Below are 24,854 nucleotides of genomic sequence, written 5' to 3'. Positions count from 1 at the left end.
TCAACACTAGGCAGTCTAAATGGCAGCGTGATTGTAATACTGATACTCCGGGGTTGAAAAACTATGCCAATTAATTTGATGCAAAATTAGTGTCAGAACACTCTTGGAAAGGTATTTTTTGTTCGTGTTAAAACTGGCTGCAACTCTGAGTAGTTTCAGAAAAGCAAAGCCTTGTAAAGATATCATAAAATAACTTTGCCCATTTACTGCTAAAGGACTCTAAAGTGTACTCTTCCTAAAGTAGTCCATGCTTTGCTTCATTCTCACTTGCAATGGTTTTCCAATAATACAGTCTCTTGATGTTGTCATTTTAAGTGGAAATCCACTCTAACCAAATCTTAGGTTGCTGCTCTACAAAGATCTTCCTCAAATTGAATACAATTCCTGGAGTCCTAAACTCATCTTGCTTGGCACAAAGCCAGTGCGTTTCTGGAAATCAATTTCCGTAGTGGGGATGGAAGGTGGAAAGGTGGGTAAAGTTAACAGCTGTTACTTTCTTCCATTCTTTCATTCTTTCTTCCAACCTTCTCTCCTCCCCTCTCATCTCCTCCCTCCCCTTTCCCTCTCATCTCTTCCCCTCCCTTCCTCTCCCCTCCCTTATCTTTCCTCCCTACCCCCTTCCTCTCTTTCTCTTCCTCTCTCTCTTTTTCTTTCTTCGTTTCTCTCTTTCATTCCTTAACAGGAAGATCCCCTAGAGGAAAAATACACAAACCAAAACCACTCCTAAAATGAACACAAAATAACACCTGTCTAGGGCTTTGTTGGTAAAGTCTGGAGTTGCTGTAGAGGTTTTTACTTGCTGTCAAACTGGTTATTGCTGAAACTGTGGTTAGGGAGGTAGCAGTACCACTCTAGTGGGGAGGTATATGCTGGAGACTGATCAAAAAGATCCATGGCCTTGCCTTGAGAGGAGCAGTGAGCATCCCCTGGGGTAAATGCAGGAGTCGATGGAGGCATGGTTTGCCATCCTGCTTCCTGCCATATGCAGTACTGAGCAACAGTGCCTTGCAAATAAAAAAGAACCAGAATTCAGTGCATCACTGAGTAGCAGGAACACTAGGAATGATGGTGACTGCCAGATATTAAGGATTAACCCCTTGTCCCTCATTTTTCTGTGGCTTAGCTCTGAGAAGTCTATAGAATCTGATGAGGAAGGAAGCTGCAGTAATGACTGATAGTGAATGCCCTATCAGCTAGGGATGTGAGGGTTCAGAACCAAGTCTGATATGATTTGAAAATCAAAAAGAAACAAAATGTGCTATTTCTTGCATCAGAGCAATCTGGAAGAAATTCATGCTTATAAGAAATACATTTTAAAAAAATAGACACATCAAACCTCTGGGAAGTAGGATGAAGGCCAGAGGAACTTTCACTTTTTACTTAAAATGTACGTGTGCGTGTGTGTGTAGCTGGGGGAAGGAACAATCCTTTTCTTTCAAAACAAAAACGATAGTCAATTTGGATTGAGAACAGGATCTGCAGGTGTATAGATGTCTTCAAGGTCATCTGATCCAGCCCTAATCCTGATGTACTGTATACTCCTAGGACGACTTTGAGGCCTGAAAGCTCTAGATTTAGACATAGTTTTGAAGGAGTATTACTAGGAGTAAAGTGTATGATCTCTTCTACTCATCCAATTTCATAAAGAATATTTACCAATATAAATATTTTATGCTATTATATAAACTATAATTATATACCAATAATAACATACCACTTATTTGTTCATTCAACACTTAATGAATATTTATTGGGACCCTATTATGTGGCAGGCACTTTCCTAGGCACTTAAACCTACATAGGACAATAAAAATAAATAAATATTGTCACTTTTTTGCTCCTCAGGTTTGCCTGGGTACAAGAAATACCACATTTTGTCTTGGTATGGAACAGACACACTGATAGTCTGGTACATCCTTCTACTGCTATACTTTATCACATTGTATTAAAATAACCAGTTTATGCAATTTGGATCAAAAATAGCTTTTATAATATAAAGGCAGAAAATATGAAAGACAGGAGCAACATATTTGAATCAATAAAAGAAACTGCACAGAAAAAATGAAACAAGGAAAACGATAAAGTGGGGAAAATATTTATAACATTTATGACACATGCATTTTCTATCTGTGATATATAAAGAGTTCTTCCATGACACTAAGCAAAAGATCAATAACCAATTGAAATGTCTCCAAAGGACACAAACAGAAAATACACCAAAAAAGGAAAAATAATAGCAAATTATATGTGCGTGTGTGTGTGTGTGTATATATGTATGTGTATCTATCTATCTACCTATCTATCTATCTATCTATCTATGATACCATCTCTGGATATCAGACTGGCAAATACTAATTATTAAAAAACTCCAATTCTAATTCTCCCACACAGGGTTTCTCAGCATTGCACTATTGACATTTTGGTTAGGATAGTCCCTTGTCATGTGCAGCTGTCCTGTGCATTGTAGGATGTTTGGCAGCACCCCTGGCCTCTTGCCAGCATCATCCCTTTCCTGCTGTGACAACCAAAAATGCCTCTAGGCACTGCCAAATGTCCTCTGGTAGAGAAAATCACCCTGGATTGAGAACGACTGGTCTAACCCTACAGAAGCGCTTGGCATTATTCCCACTTGTCGTGATCTCTCTTTCTTTCAAATCTGTGCATGTTCTTACTCCAATGCATTTCCTCTTCTACACTTATCATCTTTCATGTGTCCTCTGAGGCTTTTGAGAAGTTTATTTATTTATTTATTTTATTATTATTATCATTTTTTGAGACAGAGTCTTGCTCCGTCACCAGGCTGGAGTGTAGTGGCGTGATCTCGGCTCACTGCAACCTCCGCCTCCCTGGTTCAAGCCATTCTCCTGCCTCAGCCTCCCGAGTACCTGGGATTACAGGCACCCGCCAACATGCCCGGCTAATTTTTGTATTTTTTAGTAGAGACAGAGTTTCACCATGTTGGTCAGGCTGGTCTCGAACTCCTGACCTCAGGTGATCCACCCGCCTGGGCCTCCCAAAGTATTAGGATTACAGGCGTGAGCCACTGAGCCTGGCTCAGTGACTCCTCAAGATGAATTCCCATGGCATCCTGCATTTACCTTATTTCAGCACTTTGTGTAATGCAATTTGTTTTATTTAATTATTTGGCAGCCTTTTCTAATAGAGTGTAAACTCCATACAGGCCTGCATTGTGACTTTCCTGAGCCCCAGCCACTTTTGCCTTCAAGGGTCCCCTTCTCCATAAAAACTATTAAAATTTTACTTTATGACTGCATTGGTCTAAAGACTAATGCAACTGATCCTGGATATTATATTCATTTTTTATTCTCATTTTAAAAGAAATTATTTCATGAGCTCCTATAAAGTATAGTGGGCGCTAGGCACTGTGCCTACCATGCCTAATGGATAGGATGGTTCTGGTTTCACAAAGACAGAGACTGTGTCTGTCTTGATCATCACTGTGCACCCAATGCCCACTAGTGAGTAGGTGTTTAATAAATAGTTCTTGAGTGTATAAATGGATTGAAATTTTGCCAAACAAGAAGTATTTCTAAATACCTGGGTCACAAAAAGACTTCAAAATAATTTTAGGCTGAGTGCTAGTGGCTCATGCCTATGATCCCAGCATGGTGGGAGGCTGAGCATAGAAAATTGCTTGAGTCCAGGAGTTCAAGACCAGTCTGGGCAACACAGGGAGTCCCTGCCTCTATGGGAAAAAAAAAAAAAATAGCATGGGCCCGTGCCTGTGGTCCCAGCTACTCAGGAGGCTGAGGTGGGAGGATTGCTTGAGCTCAGAATATCAAGGCTACAAGGAGCCGTGATTGTACCACTGTACTCCAGGCTGGGTGGCAAAATGAGATCTTGTTTCAAATAGTAATAATAATAATAATAATTTTAATTGTCAAGATATCCTCATTTCATTATTTTTATTGGATGTTCCCCCTAAATTCATTTGTGCCCTAGTTTTGACATGTACTTGAAAAATATTCTACATTCTTTCACCATATTTATTATTAAAATATTCCTGATATGATTTATTTACCATTTTAAATAAACTCTTGACCATCTAGCCTTCCACTTCATTCTGACATCAAATACGTGTGGTCTAACTGAGAATGTAGGCTTATGGTATATATTAGATTGCTTTATGTAGATTCTTCTATAATTATATACTGGTTTTCTTTTATTTTGGAAAATAAGGATACAACAGGTAAATAAATTTAAAAGTCTGCAAGGATGTATAAGAGTTAGATTACGAGCCAATTCTGCTTTGCTTGTATGTATAAAATAATTGTGATTTTGACAGTTTTGTGAATTTGCAATTTTGCCAAGCAAGGGGTCATCCAGCACTGATACATTGATATATGCTATTGATCCATGCTAACTAGCATATATTCCCTTTCCTCAAGTACTTTGCACATTAGTGTTATCCTTAAATTATTTTCCTATATGGGATTGGGATGCATGATAACATTAGTAATCAAAAGGCTACTAGTTAATTATGTAATGTTAACTTAATTTTGTTTACGCTAGAAAGGAGAAAAATAAAGCCACCAATTCATTACAGTCTGTTTTTTTTGTTCTGTTTTTTGTTTTTATTAATTTGATTCCTTCCATCTTTGCATGCAATCTGCTTTTTATGGACCATATTTACATGTGTGTTTCCACCGCTCAATTGGGAGCTCTTGGAAGACAGAAGCACATTTTTTTCCGAATCCTTATTGCAACCAGAGAACTTGCTTTGTGTGTAGTAGATGCTCAGTAATTGTTTTTCTTTACTTAGATGCATACAAAAAGCAAGCAAACAAGTCACTAATTATAAAATATTGCTAACACAAGCTCAAGGTTGGGAAATAATATTAAGTGGAGATGTTTTACCTTAAAAATAGTACCACAGAACTTATTCAAAGTACTGTTTCTGGCCGGGCCCAGTGACTCACACCCATAATCCCAGTACATTGAAAGGCCAAAGCAGATGGATCACTTGAGGTCAGGAGTTCGAGACCAGCCTGGACAACGTGGTGAACTCCCGTCTCTACTAAAATTACAAAAAGAAAAAAAAAATTAGCCGGTTATGGTGACGGGTGCTTATAATCCCAGCAACTCAGGAGGCTGAGGCAGGAAAATCACTTGAACCCAGGAGGCGGAGGTTGCAGTGAGCCGAGATTACACCACTGCACTCCAGCCTGGGCAACAGAGTGAGACTCCGTCTCAAAAAACGAAACAAAACAAAACAAAAAACCCCCGAAAAACAAAACAAAAAGCAAGCAAACAACAACAAAAAACCCCACAAAGTACTGTTTCTAAAATACTCTTGATTTGCAAAATAATAATTGGTAGTCTTGGGAGAAAAGTGCATCTCGGTCATGCTTGAGCCAAGCAAATACTCCTGTTCTATTCTATGGTACATCTTTCTAATGATAGAATCTTTATGTCCTCCTGCTTCTTTAGGCAGTATTCAAAATGTTATTTTTCTACAGGTAAGAGTCATGACATTGTTCTTCTTGATTTAAATATTTTATACTTTTGAAACATGTAGCAATTCCCACGGGAACAGATATTATTTGCTGATAGTCTCTTAGGTTGTATCATTCTTGATGACATGGCTGAAAGCTCTTTTGTTTCATTAATAACATTTCTCCCATTGTAGGATGGGTAATCTCTGGGCAGTTTTCCCATTGCAAATTAAATCCAGCTAAAGAATGTGGATTCTTGTTTGATTCTACAAAGAATGTGACTTAATTTGGTTGCTATGAGTCAATTGTCACCTCAATTAAGGTTCCCCTAATCCTTGTTGATCAGAATCAATCACTTTTTTTTTTTTTTTTCCTGAGCTCTCCCAGTAGAGTACTGGTATCTCTATTCAGCACTTACTTATTCTGCTGTAGTTACTTGCCTGTCTTATGTATTACGAGAAAGAATGAGGGTCTCTCTTATTCATCTTTGCATTCTCCATGCACCTAGCATAATGTCTTGCACACAGTAGGTCTCAAAACATATTGGTTGGAAAAAATAATTTCAAAGTGGAGTAGAGTTTAAAATGCCTGTGATACCCCGAGAGCTTAATGCATATTTTGAGAAGGTATCCATTCTAACAGTAAGGGTGCATGGGTGTGTTTGGTGGAACTCCTATGTGAAATCAGACTAGATTTTTTTTTTTTTTCCAAACAGAATTTTCATCAGCCAGGCAGCTTTCAGTGTTCACAACCTTATCACTACTGGCTGTAAATTTCTTTGAAAATGCCAAGTGAGGGTCACCAGGCTAATGGATTTATCTACTATGATATTCTAGGAAATTATGCCATCCAACTTGCCAGAAGTTGCTTCAAGGTCGAACACTGAAATATCTAAGTAGATTACAAGGGTGCCTGAAAGATTCCTTTTTGACAAAATCTTGCCCATGTCTATATTTATATTCCCAACTCTGATTACATATTTCTACTGCCCATTGTTAAGATGTCTTTTCTTTACCACCTTTCCTATTTATTGTCAGAATCCAGTAGTTATTTGAATTCTCAGCTTGGTGTATATTTCAGAAAATGTTACCCATTTAGCAAGTGCTAATTTGACTCTAAGGAACAAGGAATAAAATCAGGAAGATGAAAGAGTAACACTTTGTTTGGGAATGACTTCCTGTAAAGCAAGTGGACTCTGTTTGGTCAGGAATTAGAATATTATCACACCGGTGTGCTGAACTGGCTGAACAGCCTCTCTTACTGATCCATGTGTAATGATTGGCAGATATTGGGCATCCTACCAAACAAGGGACCATACAGCTCCTGTTCAGTCAGACCTTCTGAAAACATTAGCCCTCACTGGCCACTTCCTGTCCAGTTATTCACTCAAGACAGGTCTTCAATCACCTGGCCTGTTATGAAACACAGCACTAACTACCTGGTTACTCTCTGGCTTCCTATTTACTTTGACAGGTCTCTGATCACTGGGTTTATCACAGGAAAAACACCACCCTGAAAAGACATTAAGTGTGTAGCAAAGACTCCAACTTGAGCTGCAGTTGTGGTTCAGGTATGTTTTGGAATGCCTTGATAGACTGTATATATATATTCCTTGAAGACAGGAACCATCTCCCTTGTATTTTCTGAGCTGTACCTCTATCTTCACTGCCACTTTTGGGCTGCTGGTTTGACACTTCTCCTGCTTGATTTTTGAAATGCCTCATCTCACTTTGTCTTGGTTTGATTCAACATGCCCTCCTTAACCTCCACAATGCATGTGTTAATGGCACTTTGGAGCTTCAAGGAGGAAGAGTGCCATATATGGAGCCAGGGGCATGAAGGGCTTCAAAGTAGAAAGAGATAAGTGGTCAGAGTTGTTTTTTGTTTGTTTGTTTGTTTGTTTTTTTATAGACAGAGTCTTGCTCTGTTGCCTAGGCTGGAGTGCAATGGCGTGATCTCAGGTCACTGTAACCTCAACCACCAGGGTTCAAGCGATTCTACTGCCTCAGCCTCCTGAGTAGCTGGGACTACAGACGTGCGCCACCATGCTTGGTTAATTTTTGTATCTTTAGTAGAGATGGGGTTTCACCATGTTGGCCAGGCTGGTCTCAAACCCCTGACCTCGTGATCTGCCCACTTTGGCCTCCCAAAGTGCTGGGATTACAGGCGTGAGCCACTGCACCCGGCCCATAAATGGTCAGAGTTTTAAGACACTGGATGATAAGAGGACTGAGAAATCGGGGGGGTACATATTTTGGGGTGAGATTTCACCCGTTTAGCTCCCTGCTCCCCAGGAATCCTTGGATTTTAGGCAAGATGCTAGACTTCTCATTGTATGATCAATAAGAGTTTGCATCATTTTATAGTTGGATATTAAATAAAAGAGTAGCCCCTGAAGGCTGGAGGACTTGGCAAATTTGGGTATTCTAACAATTGTCATTATATATAGCTGTCTCTGTCAAAAATCCAGAGTTGGATTTTAACCCAGTTGAAGAGGAAAATCAAAGAGGAAGGCAGAGAAACATTTCTTTACATCTGTGCCAAGGGAACATGTGAGAATCTAACTCAAGATGTAGCATTGAATTTGATTCTGAAAAATACCAGAGAAGACTATAATTGAGTTCCTCTAAAGGAATAAGTTCTTTAATTCAATGTCATCTTTTACTTACAAAAAACATGCCATCACTGTGTACCAGGAAAGTAGAATTCTATTGTGCTTACCTTGAAGCGCTGTTTGTAATAAAGTCATTGGCAAGCTCTATTTATTTTTTAAAGGCAAGCAAGGGAAAAATAGTAAAACCCAAACCTCTAAATTTCTATTGATCACAGGATGCAGATCTTATTTATTGTCTATCTGTCACAAAATGGGAACATGTGGCTTTAGAAAATAAAACTTTGTTCTAGGCTTCTTCCTTTCCTCTCCAGTAAATTCTATGAGTATTTTTAAAGGTGGAAAAACTAGGAAAAGCTTTTCTTTTGATATCTAGGCACCATTTGGTTAGAATCATAGCAAACCTGTTTTGTTTTTGAAGAAGTAGTATGGAATATTGTGTCAACGCTGTAATAAAGTATAGAATGTTAATGTGTAAATGTTAAATAGAGTTGTCAGACACTAATATTTTGAATTTGTAGTAAGTTTTGGTTAAACACATTTCCAAGATTAAGTGATAAATTATGAGAACCAGGCTTAACTCTGATCTGTAACATGTTCAAAGGAATACATATGCTTGCAAAATAAAATGATTTAATTCTGTATAATTTCTCCATATGTTTCAGTTATTATTATTTTTTTCTGTGCAGGAAGAAGTACTAGAGCAAACTATAATCTGTTAGTAAGGTAAATATGAGAAGTCATACAGTTTTTACTTCAAGATATTATTTATTTTCAAAGTTGAAAAACGCTGTGTCTTGTATTTGATAAGACTTAGACCTTGCTTCTTCTCTTTACGTGTAGAGAATTGGTTATCACAAACACTTGCTTTGGAGACTGGAGGACACAGAGATGCCTGAGTTTTTCCTGTTCAGTCATTCTGTTTCACAGTGGTTTCAGAGAGGAAATAATTGCTGCAATGACCTGGCAGTTTCTACTCCATGCAAGTCTAAGTAATTCGGAGGGGACGCTGCACATCAGTCACTGTTTCCTGTCTAAGATTCAGTGATAAAGAAGCACCTATATAATCAAGAGAAAAGAAAGTAGAGGCGTGAATTCAGAAAATTATTTAAGCCCAATCCTCCATGTGCTGAATGAAAACCACAGGCCCAAACAAAATTATAGGTATAATTTTTGCCACTTTTCATAGGAAAGCATAATGTGAGGCAATGTATTAAAATAAACTGTAAAAAGGCCTCAAGCAATTGAGGTTGGTCATTAGCTTTTTTTTATAGGGAAATTCTTTCTCTGTTTGGGTTACAGTGTCAAGTTTATCTTTCGTCTGAGAATTTTGTAATTTTGCATTGAACAAGAGACTGTTACTTATTATTAAAACTAGTGTATGCAAATTATGATTAAATTCCTGGATATTTAATCTTTTGAATATCATTTAAAAAATAGAATGATGGTACACTGAGATAATAATTAACTCATTATGAATAATGTATTTTATAGCTTGAAACTCTGCATAAAGCAAAGTTGATGTTGCCTAAATTTTCAGGCAGATTCTAGTTGAGATATCAGTAAGTTTGAGTCATGTGTGTAGTATTACGTAGTGAGAAATGTTTATAATGTGCATGCTAAAAATTCCCAGCTTGAAACCCTAAAAGAATTATGATGTCCAAATAATGTTTTTCTAATACAATAAACATGTTTTTGCCGTCCTGAAAAAGGGGCAACTAAATCTGCTTTGACTGTAGGTGGCTTTTATATTTTAAAAATTTACTGCAATTATAATTAATCTTTTTAAGCTGGAGAGTGAATATAATCATCTTCTGATTACAGATTTTAAATAATGGAGGCTATTAGACATCACAGAATTTGCCAGGCTCAAACAGCTTGTCATTCATAGATGGTATTAAATTCTCATGTCAAGGAGGAACCCCTTGATCCACTGTTTGCCTATTTATTTATTTTATCCTTTTGCATTTTGTTTCTTCAGAATTTGCTATGTGCCAAACAACATTCTAAGTATTTACAATAATCCTGTGAGGCAAGCACTGTTATTATCTCCATTTTATTGAGGAGAAGTGTGGTATAGTAGAAATAGTACCATACGGGTTTAGCATCAAACAGACTTGGTCGAATCCTGAATCCACCACTTACTAATGATGTGGTCATAGGCACTTATTGTGTACTTATGTTGTGAACTTCAATTTCCTTTAAAAAAATGAGGGAAGATACTACGTACCTCACAGGGTTATTGTGAACATTAGATAGGAATACAGGAAATCACCTTACCCAGTTTCTGACAAATAATAAGTTTTCAATATAGTTTAATTTCCTTCCTATTTCCTTCAACCTTGTGTTAGTCAGGACTCTTGGTTACAAGTGATGGAAACCCACATCAAATGGACTTTAACAAAAATGAAAACGTTGGTTCATTTAACAGGGAAATTTAGGGGTTCTACCAATGCCAGTAGAATCTGTCTCTTGGAACTGTGTCCCACTGTTTTGGCTTATTTTCAGGCAGACTATCAATCTAATCCATTTAAAACCTTAATCGGCTTTTTACCAGTTTGCATCTGGTCAGTGTTATGGGCTGGTAACCAAAGACACACATCTCCTTGAGTCATGGTGTTATAGGAAAAACCGGTTCTTGTCACACGACCAGGAAAGATTAGGCTCGCTGGACCTTTGAAGGGTGAGGGGTAACAGAATTTATTGGGCAAAAAGGAAAAACAACACAGCAAAGTGAGATGAAGTCCTATTAACAGGCTCTCCACCTCACCGATTAAATCCCAGTTTACCACACAGGAACAGGAAAGGCCAGGCTCCTCCTCCCTGCAAATGGTGCGAACTTTCATGGCTCCACCCCATTCTCCCAGTGCGCAGGCCGGCTGGAGATTCTCCAAGGACTCCTTTATGCTTAGCTGTTTCAATGGCCCTTCAATCTGTGCCTCAGAATTTCTGTCTTTAGGCAACAGACCTAGGGGTTTGACCATTGACTCAATGCTTAGTTAAATGGCATCTGTCTTGCTCATTCTTGGGATAATACATGTAATAGTAGGTTAGGGTGTGGTGGAGATACAGTTCATTTTTCTCTTGCCCATGGCAGAATCCCAATGAACTGTTCTTTAAAATACAGGTAATTGCACCCTTTGTTACACAGGAAATGCACAGGATAAAGTCGTAGGTAAGAAGCTAAGGGATTAGTACTAGTCTTATCTCTTGTGATATATCCTATTTCGTAAAGTTTACTCACATTAAATTTAGCTTGGAGCAGGGTATACAGCACTTCCAACCTGGTAAGATTCATGATTATCTGTCAGTCATTTCATATTGCTGGCCATAAGCAGAAGGTATCTCCTTGTCTACTTTCAGACACATAAGCTTGGACCAACGCTTTTATCTTCCCGATAGGCACTTATTCAAGGTCAAAAGCAGTAATCAATGAAATTCAATACGCTGAAGTATTTACATCAAGTCCCCAAAGTCTGAATCCTAGGATACAATAGGAAGAGTTTAATAAGCTACTGCACAATAGAGCTTGCCTATTTTCCAGCTGGAGGCAAGAGTATCTTTAATGTACTGCATTCGAATCACAATTGACCAGTTCCACTTTTGTGATATGTTACTTTTCAATACCACTCTTCTAGATATCAATATCAATTTTTTTGGAGACAGGGTCTCACTCCGCTGCCCAGGCTGGAGTGCAGTGGCACAATCACGGTTCACTAAAGCCTTGACCTCTCTGGGCTCAGGTGATCCTCCTACCTCAGTGTCCCAAGTAGCTGGGACTACAGGCACACACCACTATGCCTGGCTAATATTTGTATTTTTTGTAGAGATGGGGTTTGGCCATGTTGCCCAGGCTGGACTTGAACTCCTGAGCTCAAACAAACCTCCCACCTCAGCCTCCCAAAGTGCTGGGATTACAGGTGTGAGCTGTCACTCCTAGCCCAATATCAATTTTGTGAGCGCTCTTTGGGCTTCAAGGGACAAAAAACAATTCAAACTTGTTTATTGACTTACATGATGAAGATGTTCTGGAATGGCTAAATCTAAAGGTTCAAATCTTATTATGAGAGGGCTGTACCTCTCTAAGCAAATGGGCAATTAGCATACAGAATGATAAAGTTAGCTATAGGGTGCCATGCTAGAGCAGAATAGAAAGCCAAATAAAATTTCCCTTTTTCTTAAAAAGTTCCTAGTATAGCAGGAAACATATACATATAGAGACATCAGTCTATATAACCTGTAAAACTTTAAGGAAGAAGAGCATGAGAAGTGGTCTTTGAAAAGGAAGATAAATGGATAAAGAAATGGAGCTTCCCTAGAAATATAGCCAGTCGAAGAGAAAGTGGAATTATATACAGTTCATACATAATTCAATTCTACAGACATATGCCATCACTATATATTAGTTTGCAGAGAGATACAGATTTATACAAATGTTTGAAGCAAAGTACCATTTAGTGAATTTTTGAAACACTAAAATCTTAAGTCCTTAATTCATTGAGTCATTCAGTAGATTGACTGCCTATGTTGTGGTGGGTGCTATGTTCTTTGAAGCCTCACTGAGTCTTTGAAATAAAGCTTTTCACGGTAGTTGGTAGTTTTTATAATAAACAGGACTTTCAAAATACAACCTTTAATACACAAATATGAGATGCCTCCTGAGCTGAAATGCTGTTTTGTTTTGATGATGTTTTGCTGCAATCTTCCAAACTTCCATTTAAACATATTTCCTTTAATCATAAAGATGATGTCAAAATTCATTCAGAAATGTCTTCAAAATTCTCATTAGCACATGAAGAAAATTTTCATTGTTTTGATTGAAGGAAAAGACGAGCACTTCCATACATATTCTTGAAAGGGAAGATAAAAGCCTGCACTCCAACTGATGAAGGCTGACTATTGAGTTTTACTGATCTTTCTTTTCCCTAAAAGGGTTGCTTCTCTTTTCCTCAGTTTGCTTTCTTCTACCAAAGAGTAACAATGACTTATTCTGTGATTGAGAACTAAACAGCCAAGCTCTGACCTGAGCATAGGGGGAGTGGGGCTTGCCATGTAATGTCTAGCTGTTACTTACACTTGGCTTTTTGCTTGCATTTCTTTGTGGCAGACAAATAAATGATACAATCTTTCTGAAAGCTTTCAGAATGTCCCAGAGGGCTGCCTTAGAAAAAGCCAAATCTTTGTTGAATTCAAGAAAGAAAGCAATTTCTGTCCATGTGAAAGACAGAGAGAGTAGAACAGTGTATTGACCACTGTGGGGATTTTAAGGGTATCTAGGGAAAATCAGTTTCCCTAGGGTACGATCTAAATTTTATTTGATGGATGGTATCTATTGATGTAGCTCTGCCTTTTGTAAAGAAGCAAACCAACTTATTATTGACTTATGAATCTGAAGAAAAAAGGCAGGGAAAATATAAAGCAGCAGCATGCTTTCTAACTGTCAAGTGTACGTGGATTTGATGTCAAAATGAAGATAACATTTGTCTTGGGAATCACTTTGAATAATTTAGAAATAATATTAAATGATTAACACCTATGTTCTGTCATTCTTGTTCCTACCTGTTCTCATATGATATAACGTTATTATACCTTGCGTTTCATCCCAAAGGATCCCAAAGTGGTTTACAATCACAGCATACTTTTAAATCAGTCCAGCTCTCCTGGTTGAACAATGTATTTGGGATGACAGAATTATAACTTTCTTGGCAGACCCATGCATAATTCACTAAGATTATCTGCACTACAAAAAAAATCAGTTTATATATAATTCTTAATAATGGAAAAATCACTCCCTTAAGTTGAATGCTTGTCAAAATGAGGAAGAGGCTGAACTAGCAATGCTGAGTAAGAGTACTAGGCCGGGTGCGGTGGCTCATGCCTGTAATCCCAGCACTTTGGGAGGCTGAGGTGGGCAGATCATCTGAGGTTGGGAGTTCAAGACGAGCCTGACCAACATGGAGAAATCCCGTGTCTACTAAAAATACAAAAATCAGCTGGGCATGGTGGTGCATGCCTGTAATCCCAGCTACTCAGGAGGCTGAGGCAGGAGAATCGCTTGAACTCGGGATGCGGAGGTTGCTGTGAGCCAAGATCGCACCATTGCACTCCAGCCTGGGCAACAAGAACCAAACTCTGTCTCAAAAAAAAAAAAAAAAAAAAAAGTACCAAACTTGTGTTATCATTCTGTTCCCACCAGGGATGGGCTTGTAAAGGATTGTGTAAAGGTGACTGATACGTAGAGCAAATTACATAGTTTATGTACCTGGGTATATTGGTGAGTTACAATGCATTGCCCTGTATTCCAGAACTCTAGCTAGAGTCAAAGGGCTTGTTAAACCTACACTGGTCACTCTTCTGTGAAAGGAACCATATCAGGCATACCAAACCTGTACTACATACCCTGCTTGCCCTTTTGCTGCTGCTCAAATTCAAACTGTGTTAAGGTGGTCCCACTGATTTTTCTCACATTGATAGACTGAAGGAAAGAAAAGAAAGCAGATGAAACTTAACAAAATCAGTTTGTGTAACTTACAGAGTGTATCTGCCAATAAAATGTTATTTGTAATTTAGAGTTTATAATAATTTAGACCCAGCATTACTATTTTTAAAATATTCTTAATTTTTTTGGTGTATATTTATGAGGTACAATGTGATATTTTGATTGTGTATTCATAAAAGAATGATTAAGTCAAGCTGATTAATATATCCATTGTTTCACATACCTTTTTTTTTTTGTGGTGAGAGCATTTGAAATCTACTGTCTTGGTAATTTTCAAGCATATTATAGCACATTATTATTAATTATAACCGTCATGCTGTACAATAGATCTCCAGAACTTATTTCTCTTTTCCAATTGAAACTTTGTGTGTGTGTGTGTGTGTGTGTGTGTGTGTGTGTGTGTGTGTTTTAATGGAGTATCTATTGCCCAGGCTGGAGTGCAGGCATGATTTCAGCTCACTGCAACCTCCACCTCCCAGGTTCAAGCAATTCTCCTGCCTCAGCCTCCCTAGTAGTTGGGATTACAGGCACCTGCCACCATGCCTGGTTAATATTTTTGTATTTTTAGTGGAGACTCGGTTTCACTATGTTGACCAGGCTGGTCTCAAACTCCTGACCTCAAGTAATTTGCCTGCCGTGGCCTCCCAAAGTGCTGAGAGTACAGGCCTGAGCCACCACGCCCAGCCTGAAACTTTTTGTTCTTTAACCAACATCTCCCCGTCATGCGCTCCACCCCAGTCCCTGGTAATCACTATTCTACTCTACTTCAATGAGTTCAACTATTTTAGATTATACATATAAGTGAGATCAGGCAGTATTTGTCTTTATGTGCCTGGGTTTATTTCACTGAATGCCCTCTAGATTCATCCGTGTTGTTGCAAATGGCAGGATTTCCTTGTTTCTAAAGGCTGAATAGTATTCCATTGTGTGTATGTACCACATTTTCTTTATCCATTCATCTATTGATGTCAGCATAATTCTTATTGAGAAAAAAGCTCAACATTTCTTTCCCTTTTGACTTTAAGGTCTAACTAAAGATTAAAGAGAATCAGAATTCAGTAGTTTATCCAACCTTGGTATCAAAAACTTAAGGCACATAAAAGAAATTATTATATATATATATTTTGAGACAGGATCTCACTGTCATACAGGCTGGATGGAGTGCAGTGGTGTGACCATGGCCCCCTGCAGCCTCAGCCTCTCAGGCTCAAGTGATCCTCCCACTTCAGCCTCCTGAGTAGCGGGACTACAGGTATGTGCACCATGCCTGGTTAATTTTTAAATATTTTTGTGTAGGTGGGGTCTTGCTATGTTGCCCAAGCTGGTCTGGAACTCCTGGACTCAAGCAATCGTCCCACCTCAGCCTCCCAAAGTGCTGATATTACAGGCATGAGTCACCATACCTGGCTGAGAAATGATTACATTTCTTGTTGAAAATGGAATGCCAATATTTATAATGTGCTGGTATGTAATGTAGTTAATTATGGAAAAATCTCATTAATATTTTACATTAATATGTACTATCATTTGTATCTTACCTTCTTAATGATGTACCTGTAGGTAGAAAACAAGTATTTTGAAAAATACTTAAAAATGTGCTATTTTTCACCAGACCAGACTGGCTTTTCTTCCTAGTTATTATAATGTAGTGAATCCATGTACATATAGATTCACATATCCTCTTAGGAAAGGGTAGGATTTGCGTACATGGTGTTCAAACGTGCTTAACTCTAAGCACATTATATGACATCACAAAAATGACTTTATACAATGTATCCAATATGAAGAGTAAGGAAACTGAGGGAGATCTGCTGCTCCCTTTATAGCCGGGAAGCAGGAACGTTTAAGTGTGCCCACAGCCACTCCTTCCCTTAGGTGCTCTGTCCCAGGGAGATGGGAGTTTTATTCATAAGCCCCTGACTGGGGCTGCTGCCTTTCTTTCAGAGATGCCCTGCCCAGAGAGGAGGAATCTAGAGAGGCAGTCTGGCTACACAGGCTTTGCTGCCCTGTGGTGAACTCCGCCCAGTGCGAACTTCCAGACAGCTTTGTTTACACTGTGAGGGGAAAACCACCTACTCAAGCCTCAGTAATGACAGACGCCCCTCCCCCACCAAGCTGGAGTGTCCCAGGTCGACTTCAGACTGCTGTGCTTGCAGTGAGAATTTCAAGCCAGTGGAGCTTAGCTGGTTGGGCTCCATGGGGGTGGGATCTGCTGAGCAAGACCACTCGGCTCCCTGGATTCAGCCCCCTTTCCAAGGGAGTGAACCGTTCTGTCTCGCTGGCATTCCAAGTGCCACTGGGGTATGAAAAAAAACTCCTGCAGCTAGCTCAGTGTCTGCCCAAATGGTCACTCAGTTTTGTGCTTGAAACCAAGGCCCTGGTGGTGTAGGCATCCAAGGGAATCTCCTCATCTGCGAGTTGTGAAGACTGTGGGAAAAGCGTAGTATCTGGGCCAGATAGCAGGGTCCCTCACCGCACGGTTCCTCATGGCTTCCCTTGGCTAGGGGAGGGAGTTTCACAATTCCTTGTGCTTCCTGGGTAAGGCGACACCCCACCCTGCTTTGGTTCGCCCTCTGTGGGCTGCACGCACTATCTAACCAGTCCCAGTGAGATGAACCAGGTACCTCAGTTGGAAATGCAGAAATCACCTGCCTTCTGCATTGGTCTTGCTGGGAGATGCAGACTGGAGCTGTTCTTGTTCAGCCATCTTGCCCAGGAATCCTTCTCTTTAGTCTTAAAATGTAACCTTGAAACAAACTGGAGAAACCTTTTATTTGCCCTTAGTCTTAGAATATAGCCTTAAAATGTACTTTGAAACTCTGTCTGCTTTCCTTTCCCAGGAGACACTCTTATCTAACTGTATGTTTGTTGAGAAATTCCAGGGGCTAATTTTAAAACAAACCAGGCATGGAGACATAGCTGCAGAATTTTCTTCCATTTAGAGATTACCTCAAGATGGGAAATCTACAGCCCAGTCACAACTTAGATAGGGCCAACCAGCACTCCAGGTGGATAATAACTCACAATAGCCATTGGAACAATACACACAGACCTTGAACCCTGCACAACTCCTGCATGCCTTCCATACCACGTTTCCCTTCTTAAAACCCTGCCCTCAGCCCAAAACTTGGAGATGATTTCTTTGAGGCTTGAGCCTGGCCATCTCCCAACTGCTAGCATTTGATAAATAAAGGTATTTTGCTTTCACCACATCTCGCTTCTCATGTTTTGACTTCTGAACAGTGATCAACTGGCCTTGCATTCAGTTACGGAATTACACTAGACTGTGCATACTAAGAGGTGGAGGTCACTGGAGGCCATCTTAGAAGCTGCGTATCACACCAGCACTTTGCATGACTCTCAAGCATAGTCCAAAGTGACCAGTCTAGAATTTCTCGATAATTAAATTAGAATTTCTCTGTGTAAACACATATTGTTTTATCTTTAAAATTACATGTAAATGTTTGTGTGGTACTCCAAGTATAGATACATTTGTATAAAATTAATGCTTTTCCCCAAATCTTTAAGTACAATTGAGGCTCCAGGAAGATGTTTATTTTATGGCATCATGGGCACATTGCATCTTTCTACATCAGTGCTAAGGGTTACTAGTTTGAGAGGGTCTGGATTATTTTGAAGCTCATCAGGGTCTTGTTGTCAGGGCTGAATTTTCATCTCCTCTAAATTCATTTGCCCTATTTAAAATTCTCCCATTAACCATAATCTTTTGTTTAATCCTGGCATTCTGTATTATATAGAAGTTAAAATTTTCTTTCTGATGAATGGGAATATTTTAAACTATATTCAGAAGTTGAACGCTTAGTCTCTGCTCAACTTTCAAACACAGCTGATTTTATTTATCAGGCCAAAAATTTATCAGCTATTTATTTATCTGTACTCGACTTTGCAACAGATTAGGTGGCAACTTCTGGGTATGAAATTTCTCCTCTATTTTGTTTAGAAGGAGAAACTTCAAAGGAAGGGAAATTTTTGAATTTACTATTGAAAAATTAGAGGGCTATGCAAAGGCTGTCTGTCAGGGAATGTGTAAACTATTATCACAGTATTGCTTTCAATTTCTATGTACATAAATGTTTCTGTTATTATACTTTTATTATATGAGTGACCCTCAAGAATTTTCTGATAAACAAACTCTGGTAAACTATGTTTTTTGGTGGGTAAGGGAAGATTCTATATGTTAGTTTTTCTTTTTCTCATTAACATGTATATTTCCTAATATTAAGTTTTTATTTTTCTGTGGATAAACCACTAGTCTGATCTCTTTGGGACCTGTGCTAGAATTGAAGGAACCTCATTTTGCTAGTATATATTTGCCAAAAAAAAAAAAAAAAAAAAAAAGACAACGCCAAGTGGCTTTCTTTCCTTCTTCCCACTGACCCTCTTTTTAAATTTTTTTAAATAAAGGGATTTTGGTTTTTTGTCCTAAGGGTGAGCTACTTACCAAGCATACTGGTAGAGGTGTCAGATGTTAGATGTTATTTCAGTTGGGAGATAAGCAGCAAAGTATTAAAAAATACAAGGCATTCAAATCTGATATATTGTAGGATCAGATTATTCAATGCCACATAGAAAATAGGAAACAGCCTGATTTGGATTTCTGCTGACTTAGAGGCCTATATGGAGTCAGCAGAGGTGATTTTTCCCCTTCCTTCCTTCCTTTCTTCTTTTTTAAAAAATATTTTAAGGAGCAAGAATTTCTGTACCTTTATCACATTGTGAAGAAAGTAGAAAATGCTGGAAGGAAACATATTTCCCCTTCACTATGTATATTTTGGTAACAGTTTTATTGAGATATAATTCAGATATCATACAATTCACTCATTTAAAGTGTTCCATTCAACGGTTTATACCATACTTACAGAGTTCTGCAACCATCACCACAATCAATTTTAGAACATTTCATCACCTCAAATAGAAATCCTATACCCTTTAGCTATGACTTTTAAACTCCCACCTCCCCATTTCCTTCCAGCCATAGGCAGCCAGTAATCCATTTTCTATTTCTTTAGAGTTGCCTATTCTGGATGTGTTACATAAATGAAGTCATAAAATGTGGCATTTGTGTCAGCTTTCTTTCAGTTAGCACAATATTTTCTCTTTTTTTTAATTATACTTTAAATTCTAGGATACATGTGCACAATGTGCAGGTTTGTTACATATGTATACATGTGCCATGTTGGTGTGCTGCACGCATTAACTCGTCATTTACATTAGGTATTGCTCCTAATGCTATCTCTCCCCATCCCCCTACCCCATGACAGGCCCCAGTGTGTGATGTTCCCTGCCCTGTGTCCAAGTGTTCTCATTGTTCAGTTCTCACCTATAAGTGAGAACATGCAGTGTTTGGTTTTCTGTCCTTGTGATAGTTTGCTGAGAATGATGGTTTCCAGCTTCATCCATGTCCCTGCAAAGGACATGAACTCATCCTTTTTTATGGCTGCATAGTATTCCATGGTGTATATGTGCCACATTTTCTTAATCCAGTCTATCATTGATGGACATTTGGGTGGGTTCCAAGTCTTTGCTATTGTGAATAGTGCCACAATAAACATATGTGTGCATGTGTCTTTATAGTAACATGATTTATAATCCTTTGGTTTTATACCCAGTAATGGGATCGCTGGGTCTAATGGTATTTCTAGTTCTAGATCCTTGAGGAATCACCACACTGTCTTCCACAATGGTTGAACTAATTTACACTCCCACCAACAGTGTAAAAGTGTTCCTATGTCCCCACAATCTCTCCAGCATCTGTTGTTTCCTGACTTTTTAAAGATTGCCATTCTAACTGGTGTGAAATGGTATTTCATTGTGGTTTTGATTTGCATTTCTCTGATGGCCAGTGATGATGAGTATTTTTTCATGTGTCTGTTAGCTGCGTAAATGTCTTCTTTTGAGAAGCGTCTGTTCATATCCTTTGTCCACTTTTTGATGGGGTTATTTGTAAATTTGTTCAAGTTCTTTGTAGATTCTGAATATTAGCCCTTTGTCAGATGGATAGATTGCAAACATTTTCTCCCATTCTGTAGGTTGCCTGTTCACTCTGATGGCAGTTTCTTTTGCTGAGTTAACACAGTATTTTCAAGGTTCATATATGTTCTGGCACAAATAAGATATTCATTCCTTTATGTAGCTGAATAATAATTTCACTGTATGGGTGTAACATTTTGTTTCATCATTCCTCAGTTGGTGGACATTTTAGTTGTTTCTACCTTTTAGGCTACTATGGATAATGCTGCTATAAACATTCATTCATAAGTTTTTGTGTGGAGATACGTTTTCATTTCTTTTGAGTATATTCCTTAAAGTAGAATTACTGAATAAAAAGATAACTCTATATTTAAATTTTTGAAGAACTTCTAGACTGTTTTCCAAAGTGACTGCACCAGTTTCCATTTCCACCAGCAGCGTATAATGGTTTCAATTTCTCCACATCCTCTCCAACACTTTTTTTTTTTTGGTCTGGTTTTTCAATTATAGACTTCTTAGTGGGTGTAAGAAGTATCTCATTGGGATTTTGATTTGTATTATCTTGATGGCTAATAATGTCAAGCATGTATTCATGTGTTGATTGGATATTTGTATACCTTCTTTGAAGAAGTATCTATTGAGATTCTTTGTCCATTTTTTATTTGGGTTATTTATCATTTTTATTATTGAGTTGTAAATGTTATTCATGTGTTCTAGATACAAGTCTCTTATCAGATATATGATTGACACTTTCTCCCATTCTGTGGGTTGTGTTTCTGCTTGCTTGATAGTATACTTTGAAGCACAAGTGTTTTTAATTTTTAAGAAGTTCAATTTATATATTTTTGTTTTGTTGTCTGTGCTTTTGATAGCATATCTAAGAATCCATTGCCAAATCCAAGGTTATCAAGATTTATCCCTAAGTTTTCTTCTAAGAGTGTTATGGTTATAGCACTTATGTTTACATAATTGATTCATTTTGACTTGTTTTGTATATGGTGTGATGTAGGAGGTCCAACTTCATTCTTTATGCATTTGGCTATTAAGTTGTTCCAGCACCATATGTTGAAGAGACTATTCTTTCCTTATTGAATGATCTGATACTCTTGTCAAAAATCAATTGACCATAGATATATGTTTTTTCCCCTGAACTCGCAATTCTCTTTCATTGATCTATAGATGTCTACCCTTATGCCACTACCACACTGTCTTGATTAGTATTGCTTTGTAGTAAGCTTGGAACCGAAAAATGCGAGTCTTCAAAGTTTGTTCTTTTTTAAAGATTGTTCATGTTATTGTGTGTCCTTTGAATTTCTATATGAATTTTAGTATCGGCTTGTCAATTTCTGCAAAAAAACCCAGATGAGATTCTGATAGGAATTGCATTGAATCTATAGATCAATTTAGGGAATATTGAGATCTCTATAATACTAAGTCTTCTGATCATATAAATGTGATATCTTTCCATTTATTAAGTCTTCTTTAACTTATTTCAACATTATTTTTTAGTTTTCAGTGTGTGTTTTGCACCTATCTTGTTAAATTTATTCCTAATATTTTTTATGCAATTGTAAATGGAATTGTTTTCCTGCTATCATTTTTGGATTGTTCACTGCAAGTATATGCAAATACAATTAATTTTTGTTATGTTGATCTTGTATCCTGCAACCTTTCTGAACTCATTTCTTAATTCTAATAGATGTTTAGCGGTTCATTACATTTTAAATTGAAAAATAACAAATAATTATTTTAAAAGCCAATCTATATCAATCTATATCTATATGCAAAATTTTTCCAATGCATTTCTTGAGGTAATGTTTTCTGTCGCACCTTTCTCTATGCTCATTCAAATACATGCGTGCACACACACACACACACACATCTCTCAATGCATATACATAGAGCACATTCTTTTTTTTTTTTTTTTTGAGATAGAGGCTCACTCTGTCCTCCAGGCTGGAGTGCAGTGGCGCAATCTCAGCTCACTGCATGCTCCGCCATTCTCCTGCCTCAGCCTCCCGAGTAGCTGGGACTACAGGCCCCCGCCACCAGGCCTGGCTAATTTTTTTGTATTTTTAGTAGAGATGGGTTTTCACTGTGTTAGCCAGGATGGTCTTGATCTCCTGACCTCGTGATCTGCCCACCTTGGCCTCCCAAAATGCTGGGATTACAGGCGTGAGCCACCGTGTCCGGCCGAGCACATTCTTTTTTGATGGTGGCATAATATTCAATGATGTTGATGCACCATTTTGTTGAACTCTTTTCTTGTTAATGGAAATTCATATTGTTTCTTTTAATTATTTGGTTTACCATTAAGTTAATAATGCAACACAACAATTTGTGTATGTTCTTACTATAAAGGTCTGGGATTTGATTTTACCCTAATTCTAAGGTATCAGTTCGACTGCCATGATTTCATAGATGCTATAGAAGGCAAAATACTTTTGGGTTAAAGACAAAAGGTGTTATTACACACAGCACTGCAAGCAGTATGAGCACAAGCATATTCAAATCAGTTCCCATTGTTCTTCAGTCCCACAGGGGAGATGATATGGCCCTGATTGATGCTTTATAGGCAGTGTGTTTGTGGTACACCTGAGGAGCACTAAGCTTAGAAAATTGACCACTTTTGTAGCAGACAGTAAGTAAGCCTGCTTTTGTACCCATTCCCTAAGGGTGCTCACTGCAAACATAACCTGAGGAATGGACCAAGTAAAGAGCAATCAGGCTTTTATGTTCTTAGCATACTCAGCAAGATATGTAGGATTCCGAGAAAACCATGGATGACTGTTTCTGCTACAATATATGTACTGGTCATTTTTATTTCTTAGGCTAGATTTTCCAATGTGGGACTCCTTGGTTAAATTACATGTGTGCATGTATATGTTTATATATACACACACACATATGTGTATGCATATGTATATACACAAATATATATATATACACACATACAAATATACTGGTTAAACTAGATACGTGTGTGTATGGTGCATATATACATATAACTGATCTATTTTTAATTGGAATGCTTCTCTTTTTACCATCAATTTGGAGGATATAAACTTTTTGTGGTAATTTTTCAAATATATTTCCCAGTTTATCATTGCCTTTTGACTTTAGTTAAATTATATATGTATATGTGTATATATAATCTAAATATTATATTTATATATGTACATTATATTTGCATGTATATATGCATACACATATATGTGTATATGTATGCCTATGTATGTGTATATATACATGTGTGTATGTATACATATATGTGTATATATGTAACTACTGTTTAAATCTAAGCCACTATTTTAATAATATAAATATATTTATACTTACATATATGACTTAACTTACTATATTTTATTTAACTGGATATTGGCAGATTATTTTTTAGAAGGTTGCAAAAATTTACACTCTCACCAATAACATTGGTATGAACCCATTCTTAAAAATATTCTCACCAATGTTGAATCCTGTAACTTTTCTCTGAGTACTAGTGAGGTTGACCACATTTTCATATTTAGTGGACACTATTCTCTCAAATACCTCTTCAAATATGTATCAGTTAGAAATGTTTTTGGCTACAAATATCAGACTATCTGGTTAAGAGTGATTTAAGCAATAAAGACAATTAATAACACATTACAAGATGTCTATAAGTAAGCAGGCAGTTGATCATGCAGTTGCTCAAAAATGGCATCAAAATCCCAGGATTTTTTCTTTCTTTCAGATGTACCATTCTTTGCAGGTGGGAAATTGATGTTTGAAAGCTATGTGCCACAGCTCCAGGCATCATGTCCACATTTAAGGCAGATAAAAGAGAAGATAAGCAGCAAGAGCTGTGTCTGTTTCTTTTGTGTGTGTGTGTGTGTATATATATATATATATATTTTTTTTTTTCTTAAAGCTGTTTCAGAAGCCACTCCCTTTTCCACAGCAAACTTCTAGTTATGTCTCAGTGACTACATCTGGGATTTATGGCCATTCCTAGAGGCTGGGAAAGAAAGCATTAACTTTTCTAGCTTCCATAGTATTTGTGGGTAAGAGGTAAGGGAGAGCAAAGCTGGAAATGGTTGCTCTGTTAGCCGACTATGATGGTTAATTTTATGTGTCAATTTGGCTGGGCCACGATGCCCAGATACTTGGTCAAATATTATTCTGGATGTCCTTTGGTGCTCTTTGATAGGATTAACATTTAAACTGGCAAATTTGGAGTAAAGCAGATTGTTCTCCATAATGCAAGTGGGCTAAGTTCAAATAGTTTCAAGGCCTGAATAGAGCAAAAGACTGGCCT

The sequence above is a fragment of the Macaca mulatta genome, chromosome X (assembly GCF_049350105.2).
Source record: "Macaca mulatta isolate MMU2019108-1 chromosome X, T2T-MMU8v2.0, whole genome shotgun sequence".
Classification (NCBI taxonomy): Eukaryota; Metazoa; Chordata; class Mammalia; order Primates; family Cercopithecidae; genus Macaca; species Macaca mulatta.
The sequence above is the reverse complement of the archived record's forward strand: the minus strand, read 5'-3'. Positions refer to the sequence as shown.